We start from the raw sequence: 15,114 nt of genomic DNA, 5'->3' as shown, positions 1-15,114 counted from the left end.
AGTGCAGCTAAAGCTGTGGGGATGAGCACCTTTGGTAGAACAACCTGAAAGGTCACAGGTGAATGGGGACTGCGTTTAGTTTTTCTGCAAAGAATCCCATGCCGAATGGTAAGATTGGGATATTTGTGCCCAAATTCAATAAGGACTTCATCTCTGACTTTGCTGATTTTTTGTCTGGGCTTGTGGTCAAATATGACAATTTCATTATCTGCGGTGACTTTAATATCCATGTTTGTTGTGTCTCACAGCCTCTGTCCCGGGATTTTTCAAACTTACTTAACTCATTCAGTCTCGTTCAAGCTGTTGATGGCCCCACCCATGAAAAGGGCCACACTCTCGATCTCGTCCTAGCCCATGGTGTCTCTGTCTCTGTTAATGAAATCTGTCCCATGGCTTTCTCTGACCACTCCCCTATTCTGTTTTCTGTCTCAATACATTGCACAGGTAGTTCTTATAAGGCCCCCAAACAGGTTTCACGCTGTCTTAAAGGTACTGTAGGCAGGATTTTGCTAGTCAGTGCTAATTTTTCTGTGTTTTCTTTGAATTAAATGTCAGAGTATCCATTGATAATCCTTTAGGAGTGAAGCATAATTGCACTACTGCGAGGGTGCAGCGTTTCCATCAGTCTCTGTTCTGAGCTGAAAAGGAATCTCGACAGCTCCAGGTATCTTTGACCAATCAGAAGAGCCCATGAGGCTCTAACCATGATTGGTTGAGGGGCGTTCGTCGCACGTTCTTGTGGGAGGGGCTTAACTTGCGTAAGGGCGTGATGTCAGAGAAAACAGGACAGGATTGGCTGTGCTGGGTTTCAAATCGCCATCTTAGATGGGTCAAATCACGGCAGAGATGCAGAATCCTGCCTACAGCACCTTTAATCCATCTACTGCTGAGCAATTTTCTGCTGCCCTCAGGGTCTCCCCGGTGTGTAGGCTGCCTCCAGACTCTATAGTCAGTACTCCTGCTGATGGGCTTTTTTCCATGTTTTCATAAGCTTGCACGACAATTCTGGACGCAATTGCCCCCCTCAAGTTCAAGGGCAAAAAATCTCAGCCCACACCATGGCTAAACGCCACCACAAGGGCCCTCAGGCGCAACTGCAGACGCGCTGAGCGCAAATGGAAGAAGGACCATCTCCACGTTTCCCTTCAAATGCTCCGCAGCTCCCTGACAGACTACCAACGAGCTGTGAAATATGCAAAGTCACAGCACATTTCAACTCTGATTTCCTTAAACTATCACAAACCCCAGGTTCTCTTTCGGACATTGAATTCCCTCATCAACCCTCGCAATGATCCCCCCGTCATGCCCTCCCCTGGCCTCTGTGATAGTTTCCAACAATACTTTATCAGCAAGATAGCTGCACTCAGGCCCCCTGCTGCCCCCTTCTCACCCCCCATCCCTCCCCCGCCTCTGTCAGCAACCTTTGCAGAGTTTGAGCCCGTTTCACTCGCCTCCCTCTCTGCCGTTGTCAGACACTTGCAGCTTTCCAACTGCCCCTCTGACTGTCTACCTTCGCGTCTACTCAAGGATCCAACAGTCTTTGACTCAGTTGCCCCCTTTCTCCTCTTAATAGTCAACAGCATTCTGTCCACTGGCTGTATCCCACCTGCCTTCAAGCATGCTGTGGTGCAACCTCTTTTAAAAAAGCCCAACCTCGACCCCTATACCATGGCAAACTTTAGGCCCATTTCCAAACTGCCCTTCCTCTCTAAAGTTCTTGAGCGTGAAGTTTACACCCAGCTGCAACTGTTTCTAAGAAATAACAACCTCCTTGAAAAATTCCAGTCGGGATTAAGATCTGGCCACAGCACAGAGACTGCCCTCCTGAGTGTCCTGAACGACCTGCTCCTGGCTGCAGACTCAGGTAGCCCTGTGGTCCTGGTCCTCCTGGACCTCACCTCTGCCTTTGATACAGTGGACCACAAGATCTTGCTGTCTCGCCTCGAAAACCTGGGCATCAAAGGTACAGTCCTGGAGTTTTTCCATTCCTACTTGCCTGGTAGGACCTTCTCTGTTCAACTGGGAGACTTCACCTCTTCTGCAGCCCCCCTCTCCTGTGGGGTGCCTCAAGGTTCCATCCTAGGCCCCATTTTATTTCTCCTGTATATTCTGCCCTTAGGAGATATCATAAAAAAAACACAATATCTCCTTCCATTGCTATGCAGATGACATCCAGCTTTAAGGCCGATGACCCCACTGCTCTCCAGCCTTTGCAAAACTGCTTGTTGGACATTAAGGCTTGGATGTCAGCAAATTTTCTCTACCTCAACGAGGAGAAGACAGAGGTCATTGTGTTTGGCAAAACCCCTTCAGCACTTCGCACCAACACCCTGGGTTCTCTCGCCGGTAACTCTAAGTCAGCGGTTAAGAATCTGGGTGTGATCTTAGACAGTTCTTTTAAGTTTGAGCAGCAGATTAGTGCAGTTGTCAAAAGAAGCTTTTTCAACCTGAGGACCCTGGCAAAGATTAAAGCGTACCTTCCCCAGGCAGGGTTAGAGCAGGCGCTCCACGCCTTTGTCACATCCCACCTGGATTACAGCAATAGTCTATACACCGGCATAGGAAAAGCCCAACTTCACCGCCTGCAGTTAGTCCAGAACTCGGCCGCTCGACTCCTCACCTGCACTAAAAAACACGATCACATTACCCCGGTTCTCGCTTCCCTCCACTGGCTCCCCATCCGCTACCGCATTGATTTTAAAATTCTCTTAACAGTCTTTAAATCTCTGCACCACCTTGCCCCACCGTACCTGGCTGATCTTCTCCTCCCTTTCACCCCGTCCAGAGCGCTACGGTCGGCTGACCATCGCCTTCTTGTCATCCCCAGGTCGAGGTTGAAAACTAGGGGGGATAGAGCTTTTTCTGTAGCGGCCCCTCGACTCTGGAACTCCCTTCCCCCCCACATCCGAGCAGCCGAGTCCGTAGGGATTTTCAAATCTCACCTTAAGACGTACCTTTTCTCGCTGGCCTTCAACTAGGTTTTAGCTTGCTTTTCTGATTCTTTTCATGAATTTTTACGCACTTTTTATGTTTTTTTTTTCACTATGTGAAGCACCTTGAAATGTGCTAAGCCGTTTGTAAATGTGCTCTATAAATAAAGTTGACTTGACTTGACTTGACTTGACAATTTCCTCAGCGAAGGGGAGGACTTCCTCAGTTTACCAATAGGGGGCCTACTGGCACTGTCTTTCACCCATGAAATGACTGTACTGAGATATTCATCATCCTGTTGCTGTTGTTTTAAAACTTCAGAGTCAATGGACAGTGTGTTTTCAACATCCTGAGTGAGATTGTCCTTTGTGGCCGTGTCTGCAGTAGGTTGTGTGTCAGTGACAGCTACAGTAACACACTGCTCGGGTCTGTCAATGTTGTCTGTGCTGGGGCGCCTGGACAAGGCATCAGCGTTGGCGTGCTGCTTACCTTCCCGATGTGTGATTCTGTAGTCACAGACATCAAGTTCAAGAACCCATCTACTGCGTCTGCCTGTGGGGTCGTTGTCCACCGGGGTTTTCTTCAGGCTGAGTAGGGGCTTATGAACTGTGATCACAATGAAGGAACTTCCTGAAAGAAATTGCTTAAAATGTCTCACAGACCAAACAACTGCAAACAGTTCATGATCAAAAGTTGACCATTTCCTTTCTGAGGGACTTAGGGTGTGGCTCACATAGGCAATAACATGTTCCTTATTGTCCTGTCTCTGTGCTAACACTGACCCAATGCCCTCAAGTGACGCATCCATGTACAGCAAGAAAGGTTGTGAAAAAATGGGATGTGCCACAACTGGTGGGTGGGTGAGAGCATGTTTTAGGTGACTGAAAAGCATCCTCACACTCTACTGTCTATCTGAAAGTAGCACCTTTGTGAGTCAGTGAGTGGAGTGGAGCAGCAATGACAGAAAAGTTCTTAACAAATCTGCGATAGTAGGAGCACAGTCCAACAAATGCTCTCACTTCTGTGACAGTCCTGGGAGTAGGCCACTTCTGTACCTTTCCTAAGTTCTTTGCATCTGGCTGGAGGCCATGTTTGGAGACAACATGTCCAAGAAAAGTCACTTCAGTTTGGGCCAGGTGACATTTTGTGGCTTTAAGTTTCAGACAAGCAGCCCTGAACCGGTCAAAAACGTCACCTAGGGTCTTGAGGTGGTCACTGAATGTTCGGCTGAAGACGAGCACATCGTCTAAATAGATCAAACAGTCTTTCCAGTGCAAGCCATGAAGAACCAATTCCATTAGTCTCTGGAAGGTCGGAGGAGCATTTGTCAGTCCCATGGGCATAACTTTGAATTGATAAAGACCGCTTCCTGTGTTGAACGCTGTCTTCTCTCTGTCCTGTGGTTGGAGCTCAACCTGCCAATATCCACTGGACAAGTCCATGGTGCTGAACCAACAGGAACCTGACAGGCTGTCAAGTGCTTCTGCTGGACGTGGTAGGGGATATGAGTCTTTGATAGTGGCTGCATTTAACTTTCTGTAATCAATACAAAATCGGTACGTGCCATCTTTTTTACATACCAGAACAACTGGGGAGGACCATGGGCTGGAGCTTTCTTCAATGATGTCCTGGTCCAGGAGTTGTTGAACTTGCCTGTCGATCTCAGCTCAGATGTTTGGGGAGGCACGGTATGCTCTTTGCTTGATTGGAGGAGCATCACCCATCCGGATGCTGTGCTTAACCAGGTCTGTTCGTCCAAAGTCATGGTCATGTGCACTAAACACATCACAGTAGGATGAAAGTAAAGCCTGAAGCTTCTGTCTCTGATCAGCTGTTAAAGCAGAGCCATTGAGATGAACGTCTGGCAACACCTGTTGAGTAGACTCAGTGTGGGTAGTAACTGCATCAACGGTAGGCTCAACTGTGCAGTATTCATCATCACCATCCTGTCCTAGGGGATAAAAATCACCTAGTTTAGTGTCACCGGGTATGTGTAAGTCAGAGGTCGTTGGGTTCATCACTCTAACATAAGTAAAACCCGCCTGAACATTAGCAACAGTTCGTGCGGCCAGTAAGTCATGGGGACTGGGTGGTCCTGGTTCAACAATACCAGTGTAATCAATGTTAAAGTCAGGTACACCAAAGGTGGGTTGTACTTGAGCGAGAACAGTCATCTGTGACATAGCAGGCACCAAGAGTGGGGTCACAGTAATGGCACTGCAACTTAAAGGGGCTGTCTGTGTAGCGCACAGCAGTGGAACTTTGGCTCGGTTACCTATCTTAAGGACACCTTCTTTCAGATCCAAAGCGGCAAAATGTGCAAGAAGTCCCAGCCTAATATGACAGGCTGTGTAACATTCATGACTACTTGGACTGTGTGTGTAAACATCTCACTACCTAGCATCACATTCATAGAGAGAGTGCCAAGGTTGTCTAAGTAGTCACCCGTCACTGCTCTAGGGACAACTTGAGGTCGCTGTAGCGGTTTTGTTCTCAGAGAGGGGATGGACAATCTAAAGGCTTCGTTTATCAGTGAAATGTCTGAGCCAGAATCAAGGTACACTTTTGTAGTAACATTTTCAATAATGGCTTATACATTGCGTGTGAATGCTCTACCTTTGGATTGCTGCACTGATGTGGTCAGGGCCTCTTCCCTAGAAGCAGACACTTGGCCCTCAGCGTCTGCTACCATCTGTTTCCCTGTTTGTCGTAGCTGTCGCTAAAGGTCACACGTTGATCTCTGTCGTATTGTCGTCTTTCCCTGCCTGAACGCACAGAGGGGGGCCTGTGTCTACCTGAGTCGTGAGTAGAGTCATGGTCGTAGTCACGGTATGGTGAGGACCTGTCATCTCGACGTGGACGGTGCCATCTCTCTGGGCTGCGGGGACGGGAGCACCTCTCGTAGCTGTAGAGATGGTCCTGGCGGTGAGGCGATGATGATGGCTCACGTGGATGTCGGCTGTAGGAGGGGTCCGGTGAACGTCTGGAAAAGCTGTAGTCACTGTGGGACCTGCTGGATCGGTGGTAGGTTGGTGTGGAGGAGCGGGCATGTCGAACAGGAGACACCGATGGACTGCGTCGATCCCTCTCTCTGCCGCGATCATCTCTGGAGTAGTTGTCGTGTCCGGAGTGGCTCACATGATGTCCTTGTGACGCAACATGCAGCTTCAGAGCCTGAACATCTTTGGAAAGCTTTGTTATTGCATCAAAAAGTTCATCAGAGCGGTCTGCTCGGCTCTGTTCATCTTTAGTGGACACCATAGCAGACAGCGGCTCTTCTCTGGGCACAGGAGAGGTAGCATATGGTGTGGTACTCACTGTGGATGGCGGTGGAAGGAATCTTAAAGCCTTTTAAGCACGTTCACATTTACATGCCACTGCCAAAGCCTCTTCGAGTGTAGCTGCACCATGTTCATGACATTTAGATTGCAGCACAGGGTCAAGTCCCCCAACAAATCTTCTGAAACGTTCCATGGCAATGGCTGCCTCTCCATAGTTGGGAAATGCTTCCAGTACCAGTCTTGTCACTTCTGCAGCGAAAACTTCTAATGGTTCTTTGGGCAGTCGCTGTCTTGCATTCACAAAAGTTTGAAAATGAAGCAAAAACTCCTTTCTGCCAAAAACATCATTGAGTTTTGCCACGCACTGATCATAGTCCTGTTGTATTCTTGGTGACAGTGAAAGCCAGTATGCTAAAGCATCTCCACTAAGGCGAGTGGGAAGTATTGTGGCAATATCTAGCTGCTGTCCATCTGCACATGCTTTAACTGCAAGCTCCAGCCGAGTTTTCCACAGCGTAAAACTTTATTTATTCTTACCATCTCCGTGAAAACATGGCGGCAACTCCACTCGGTAGTGAAATACAGTCTTTGATGTGTCCGGTGGTGCTGCCGCACCTGCAGGAGCGCCGCCATTAGCACGTGAGCTGTACCCAGCTCCTTCATCTGGCAGCTGCTGCAGCAACATGCTGGTAACACTGTCCAACTGAAACCACCTTGTAAAAACTCTGGGTCCACACAAAAATATCCGCAGATGAAAACTGTGTATTGTCCAGGCAAGCTTCACAGAAACGTAACTAGTTGACTGCCTTGGTTAATTAGCAACGACAAAGACGAGCAAAAAAAAAAAAAAAACACGGCTGCCACCAGTCTGTAACCCTTAAAAATCGCCGTCTTCTCCGTCTCCAGGACAGTGGGTTAAGCGGGTTACAATATCTTCTGTCTGTCGGTTCTTTTGCTGTCTTCCGTGCTAAATAAATTGATACCAAAACGGCAGGACAGGTTTCAGCACGTTTATTCTTCACTCCAAAACTCTGCGCCTCTGCGCTCTTTGTTCTTTCTCTCTGGCTCCACCCCCGGTGCGCCACTCAATTCCATCCTGACAACAATACAAACCCGGAAGTTCATCTTTAAACATTACAGTAAACAGAGTTAGAAATAAACAAACACAAATGAATAAGTTTACCTCCAAATGAAATGTTACACTTCTATCATCCCTGTGGAACTTGACAGATACTTATTCATGACAGATTACAAGACGCTCTTCAGTGTAGTTTGCATTTCCAAAAAGTGCGCCGCTCATTTTTCTGCCAATTGAGAGTAAAAGTTAAGTTAGTCCACATAAGAAGATTTTTATTCTGGACTTGGGAAAAAATCTGACAAAATCAGAAATCAACCAAACCACAGAAAGCCTGTTCTATGAGCAGCCCCCTGTCCTGGTTCCCGTGGTTCTGGTGGTTCTGGGTCTCTGGTTTCAGGCTCCTCTCCTCGTGGTGACGGCTGCTCCCTCCCTGATGGGGCTCACCTGTGCCTGATTGAGCTGTTGTTCACCTGAGCGGCAGATCGGCGCCTCCCGGGATACTATGGCTGATTCCGTGGCGGACTCCTCCTTTGGTTGGATCGTTGGTTTTCTTTATAAACAATAAAAAATGAATTCACTCACATCTTCTGCAGTGCCTGGCTCATTGGCACCTTCCTCACCTGACTGTGACATAACTGAGTCCAATAAAATTGTTTCAATGATAAACTGAAGTTTGTAACATTTGTCAAATTATCCCCCCCCCAAAAAAAAAAAAATGAATAAAACTTTTAAAATACGGGATGTGCAGCAAGTCTTTCTCTCTTTCTAGATCCTGAGGTGATTCCTGCTGTGAAGACATTTTCTTATCAGTGGCAGTGTGTCGGTCCTTGTGCCAGGGTGCAATCAGTGAAGGGGCAAACGTGCACACATAGGGGTGCATGTGCACTGTCATCTGGATGGTACACACTAAAAAATGTTGGGTTAAAAACAAAACAATATGAGTTTGTTTTTTTTTTCAAAGTATTTTTATTAGAACAATTTTCAAGCATTACAGAGAAGTATGAAGTATATTACTCATAGAGAAACAAAAGAACAATAATCACACAAAAGAAGTAATAATACAATCAATGAGTACAAATAAAAATATGTGCAAAGGATCTGATTGATGCATCACTTCACACATTACTTCTCATTTCAATATGTTCTTTTTGTTTTTTTTTCGCCCCTCCCCAGAACAGTCCCACCCCCTCCCCTCAGCTCACAACAAAACAAGTACCACAAACGGTGTATAATAAGAGAACAATAAACAAGAAAAATATTAATCTAGAAGTATATGTAACAATGCGCAGGCTGAAACAGTTAGTTGGGTAACATTTTTAAATTAGAAAAGTAAGATAGAAAGCATTGCCATTTCTGATAAAACTTTTCTGTGCATCCTCTCATTGTACATTTTATTTTCTCCAGTTTAAAAAAAAAATCATCTCCTTAAGCCACAGTGAAATTGAAGGATATCTGGCAGATTTCCAATGCAGCAATAAAGTACGCCTTGCTATTAAGGACGTAGAGGCCACAATATCTCTTTGTGCAGAATTCAAGACTACAGAGGAATCAGGAATTCCAAATAAGGCAAGACAATTTTTTTAACCCACCACTGGTTAAATATTGGACAGAACACATGCTGAGTTATTTTGACCAAACAAGTTGGGTTGGTTTCCTTAAACCAACAGTTAAACCAACATCCTGGCACAAGGACAACTGCAGGCTCAATTTGACGACACTGTCGGGTTCTTTTTACTCAATCAGCTGGTTGCTAATTTCTAATTATTAATTATATAATACTGTAGCGTCGAGCGGTAACTGAAGGCAAGAGACGAGGATTTTAACTGCTCTTTGCTCAACCAGGGCTTTTACTGTAACAACTAAAGCACACCGGGAACATCTCACACACTGACAAACAAATACAGAGGCTCGCAGGCCCCAGGTCCCTCCCCAGCAACCCCCCTGGCTCACAGTCCGACAAATAATAAAAATAAATGCAACACAAAAGTGGCAACAGCAAAGACTAAACAGAACTCATAATAAAGAAGCAATAACAAACATATATGAACCACCAAAACGACCCCAAAAGTCCCGAACAGTTCTTCCCATAATCCCTTGCGCCCCCCCAGGGCACAGTCACCCACCGCAGAGAACCCCAGCAGCCTTCGCTGCCTCTACAATATGGTCATTATTTATTGATTAAATATATTCTAACACAGAAAATTGAGAAAATTATTCACTAAAATGTAATATTCACAAATTACAAAATATTTTAAATTACAAATTTAGCATTGTGATGCTGAAGCAGCAACTTGAGACGGAAATTACGAGATTTGTTTAGATTTCAACACACCACAGCTTTACTATTACAACTCGTGCTGTGACGTTCAATGAACGAGCCGTTCGTTTGAACGGTTCTTGTAAGTGAAAGACAAGAGCCGGTTCACAGCTGTCTGAGAGCCGTTCCTATGTGCAAACTGTCCACACTTCCTTCATGTGTCTCCTGAGTGTCTCCTGAGTGTCTCCTGAGTGTCTCCTGAGTGTCTCCTGAGTCCAGCTGTCACCACTGCCTTCATGTGAACGACCGAGTTTCAGTTTTCCGCAGCTCGCTCCAGTCACCTGAACGCAGCAGCTAACTAGCGGAGGAGAAGTGTCCAGAACCCGGAGAGAAGCCGGTGTTTTGGAAGAACTGTTTTCCTATTAATTGGCGACTGGGTTTCTTTCACGTCCCTTGTTGCTGATAGATGTTAACAACCAGACAAAACGCCGTGTCCGACCTTTTATGAGTCTAATTTCAACATCTGCTGCCAGTAGCAGCAGCAGCAGGAAGTGCTAAAGGAAGTCAGTCACCAGTTAACAAGGACACCAGTTCATTTGAAACACCGTATGGACCGCTTTATCAGAGAACACACACACACACACACACACACACACACACACAAACACCCCATAAAATGCTCGGTTAAAGGTCATGTAGCAGCATTTTGAAGCTCTTTCATGGGGACAACGTGCGAGGTACAATGTAATGTGTATCAGAAAAACATCTCTTAAATCTGTCATTAAACAAATTAAAGCACCAGATAACAACTCATAACTGACAGTAACTATGTCAGTTGTCAGAAAATAAGGGATTGACTCTACACTAATGAGGCTGATGTATCTAACAGAGTCACGTGACGTTCGTCAGGGAGCCAGTCTTTTGAACGGCTCTTTCAAATGAACGGCTCCTCAGAGAACATCGTCCACTATACCTTTAACTCAAAGAAACGGAAAAATGGCAGCAGCACACAAAAACACAATTACTAAACACAACCAGAATCACGGGAGACACAAATGAACACAATTAAACATGAAACACGGCCCGTAACATCCCAAACAATCCCTACCCATGATGCCTTGCAGCTATGGGCACAGTCACTGAGGGCAGCGACCGCCAGTATCATAAATACTGAACAGTGATTTACAGAACTCTTTAGAAACTAAGCACATAAACTGTTTTAAAACATTTTTTAAGAAAAATAACCAACATTTATGAAATACAGAATACAAAAATGTTTGAATAAACACACTTTTGTCAGATGAAGCTCAATTTGCATTAGATCAGGTTTTCATGCACATACACCCATGTGCATGCTGCGCACCGAAATGCCACAATACAACTCAGATTCTTGCAAAAATGTAAATAAAGCTCTCTGTATTTCCCTGGAAGAATCTTCCAGCAGCGTCTCCATTGTAACAGTCTTTTTCTCTTTCGCTACAGCAGCACTAAGTATCGGTATTGGTCGTGCATGCGCGAGTGTCAACCCAACATGTTGGGTAGTCCAAAATAGCCCAGCACATTATAATGGAAATTACAACCCAACAGCAAATAACTCAGCTGCCAACTACAATAACCCAGCAATCTGGCTTATTGGAATACCCAATTTAATGAAAACAACCCAACTAAACTAACCAACAGTCTCAACCCAGCTATTGGGTTGCAAGAACAGCTAACAGTACAGCTAGCAGTTAGCAAAACAGCTAACAGTACAGCTAGCAGTTAGCAAAACAGCTAACAGTACAGCTAGCAGTTAGCAAAACAGCTAACAGTACAGCTAGAACATAGCAGAACAGCTAACAATACAGCTCGCACTTAGCAGAACAGCTAACTAAAGCTAGAACATAGCAGAACAGCTAACAGTACAGCTAGCAGTTAGCAGAGCCAGATGACAATGTGGCCCAGAAGTTTCACTTCATCTGATCTTCATCAGTTCCTTCTTCATTCAGAGGAAGTGATCTAGAACCCTGTCACTCTGATCAGCTGAGCGGATCATGGTGTCTGTTAAGTTCTGTCTCTCTTCCTGTGTGGAACAATCTGGATCAGCTCCAGTGTTCCTCAGATCAGACACTTGTTGGATCATCTTTAGCTCCTCCACAGCATCCAAACAGAGTTCACTCCGGTTCTCCTCCAGAGCTTTAGTCTGGTTCTCCTCCAGATGCAAACATGTGGTGTAGATTTCCTCCAAGATGTTCTTCATGGGTTCAATGATCTCCTTCACCAGTTTCTCCACATATCTCCACAAGTCATCTCTGCTTATGTTCTGACGTTCCTGATGAAGATCTGCTGCTGCTGCTCTCTGACGACATGTTCCTCCCAAACCAAAGATTATCGTGCTGCTGCTCCTCCTGCTCTTCTTCTTAATCTTGCTGCTACTGCCTCTCTTTTTACCATTACTTCTAGTACTTTTGCTACTACTGCAAGAATTTCTACCGCTGCTGCTGCTCCTTTTGCTGCTCCTGCTGCTCCTAATGGTCCTGCTGCTGCTGCTGCTGCTGCTGCTTCTGCTGCTGATATTGCTGCTCCTGCTACTGCTCCTGCTGCTGCTCCAACTGCTGCTCCTACTTCTCCAGATGGTCCTGCTGCTGCTACGAGTGCTGCATTGAATGCTCCTCCTGCTGCTGCTGATGCTGCTGTTGCTGCTCCTGCTATTGTTGCTAATACCCCTGCTGCTCCTGCTGCTCCTGCTGCTCCTGTTGCTGCTCCTGCTGCTGCTCTTATTGCTGCTCCTAGTGCTGATGATGCTGCTGCCGCTGCTACTCCTGCTGCTGCTCCTCCTGCTGCTGCTCCTATTCCTAATACCCCTGCTCCTGCTGCTACTGCTCCCACTGCCGCTCCTGCTGCTGCTCCTGCAGCTTCGAATCCTTCTGCTGCTACTCCTCCTACCACTTCTGCTCCTGCCACTACCACTCTTCCTGCTGCTGCTTCTGCTCCTGCTGCTGCTCCCGCTGTCACTGCTACTACTGCTAGTGCTCCTGTTAGTGTTCCTACTGCTCCTCCGTGAGCTGCTGCTACTGTTCCTACTACAACTGCTTCTGCTGCGATGACAACCAGAGGAAGCCCCGCCAGTCCTCCAGTGACAATAACCAACAGCACACAGCACACAGCAGATGCAACTCTAGCGTGGGATAACGGAATGGAGTTCATGCTTCAATCAGTGTTCTCTTTTTCAGAGCTTTCAGTTCTTGAGAAAGGCTCTAAGGGTGATCTGTGTTCATCTTCCGTCCTGGTTCAATCTTTAGGAACTGGGAGGTGAAAGTGGCTCTCTGGGAGATCAGGTCCAACAGTGTCGGTGGAGATTCTGACTGGTTCTGAATCTGTCTGACCAAGTGTCCTCTGAAGGTCGACGAGAAGTTTTACTGCTTCAGGACTCACTGTGAACACAAACACAGAATTGTTTCAAAAGGATGTCAGTGTGTGTGTGTGTGTGTGTGTGTGTGTGTGTGTGTGTGTGTGTGTGTGTGTGAGTGTGTAAGACCCCTGTGGGCGTCAAATCAATGAGTAACTAATAACCAAACACCTGACACTTGCCAGCAGTCGGACGGCCGCTACTATCAGTGCCTATACGCTCCAGCACTGGACGGACAGGCTGGAGGCTTCTATGCTGACCTGGACAAAGCTCTGTCTGAAGTCCCACAGGAGGACAGGCTGATCATGCCTGGAGACTTCAATGCCAGAGTGGGACAAACCCTCCGCCTGTGGAGGGGCACGCTGGGGAGGGAACTCCAGCAGCACACTACTGCTCACCAAATGCTCAGAGCACCGCCTGGTCATCACCAACACGTTTCCATCAGAAAACCAAGTTCAAGACCTCATGGATGCATCCGTGCTCCAAAGTATGGCGTCTCATTGACTCCGTCATTGTCTGCTTTAAAGACCTTATCTTTACCAGCTTTGTGGGTGGGAGGAGACGGAGCCAGTACAAGTGCAAAAGAGGACATCAGTGCCAACAAGTTGTGTGCCTGAGGTCTGTCAATGTGAATGTTCAGGTCTCCCACGGCAATCAGTGGTGTGCCATCATCAGGGATGTCAGAGAGTATCATGTCCGTTTCAGAGACACAGCCATGCAGACTACCCCCTGGTGGGCGGTACCCAACCAGAATGTCTGCTCTGATGGAAGTAGTGACCATTAAAGCATGATATTCAAATGTTGCGTTGTTGTTCGGCGGACGCAGTGCGGAGAAGGACCAGTTGTGTGGAATGAGAATGCCAGCACTGCCTCCTCATCCAGTAGAGCGAGGGGTATGGGTTAGCGTAGCAGACAGGACGATGCTTCTTTTCCGGTTGCTGAGAATGACTGGGATACGTGAGAGACACATCGTGCGTTAGACTGTGACAGAAAGACCTCAGTGGAAGAAGGGTGTCCTTGCTCGGTGGACTCGCGCAGGTAGACTGGCAGGTCTTTACCTTCAGTGGTCTTCACACTTTGTGGGCTGACGCTCAGGCGCAGTCTGTGCTGTTAAGTGCCTGACAAAGTCACAGCTGTTTCCAACTTGACTGATTGCGCCCGGCTAAACCCCCCCTGTTTGGTGACCAGTTAGGGATTAACCAGGTTCCCTACTCTGACCCTGTCCTCACTAAAGACAACTTTAAAGATGAATGTTAACATCCTGTAACACTGGTACTGATCCAGATCCAGATCCAGATCCGATCCTGATCCAGATCCAGATCCAGATCAAATATAGAAGAAAAAAAAAGTACTGTCTGATCTGAATTCATATTTATAATGTAGGTGGAGATGTTGTCTGAAATGTTTCAGTAGTGAAGTGATGTATGAAGAGAGCTGGACCCAGACCTGACCTGGACCCAGACCTGGCCCTGACCTAAAGCTGTTTGTGTCCTTCAGTATTAGAATCACAACACTTGTTTGCCCTCTATTCTGATTCTGAGTCTGTAAATGTGAGGAGAACATTTGATAAAGACGAAAACAGAAAATCACACAATTCAAACCAAAAACACAACGCTGGTTTTTAAAGTCCAAGAGGAGCCACGTCTCTCACTACATGTTCAGTCACACTCCTTTATCTTCCAGACTGATCTTCTAGAAGAACTGAAGAAACGCAGCAGCCTGTGGACCAGGTCCTGGTTCAAAATAGATCCTCCTTCAGACAGGGTCCTGGTTCAGACTGGCCCTGGTCCAGCTCTTTCTTCGGCTCCTGTTCACACATTGCAGACCTGCAGCAGCACGTCTTGAGGTTTCAGGTCTGGTTTATCTGGTTTTATGGCTCATCAGTGGTCAGCAGTGGACTTTCGCATCAAATTCCCTGCATACCTGTCCCAACTGGCGGGAAAGTTTTAAGGTGGAGCTGCATCATTCTTCAGTTTCAGTGCGTTTGTGAACCAGATTGCAATGGACGACCTTAAATTCGGCGCCGCTTGGTTAGATTTCATGCCATTCCTGTTAATCAGTGATGAGTGGAACCGCTGCTAAGACCCGCCTTCTCTGGCTCTCCAAGCAGTTTATCTGAGCTTATATTGCAGATTATGTGTGAAAAATTACGCACATACATTTTTACTATATTATCATT

Source organism: Salarias fasciatus, chromosome 8, assembly GCF_902148845.1.
Source record: "Salarias fasciatus chromosome 8, fSalaFa1.1, whole genome shotgun sequence".
NCBI lineage: Eukaryota > Metazoa > Chordata > Actinopteri > Blenniiformes > Blenniidae > Salarias > Salarias fasciatus.
This window is presented reverse-complemented; position numbering follows the sequence as displayed.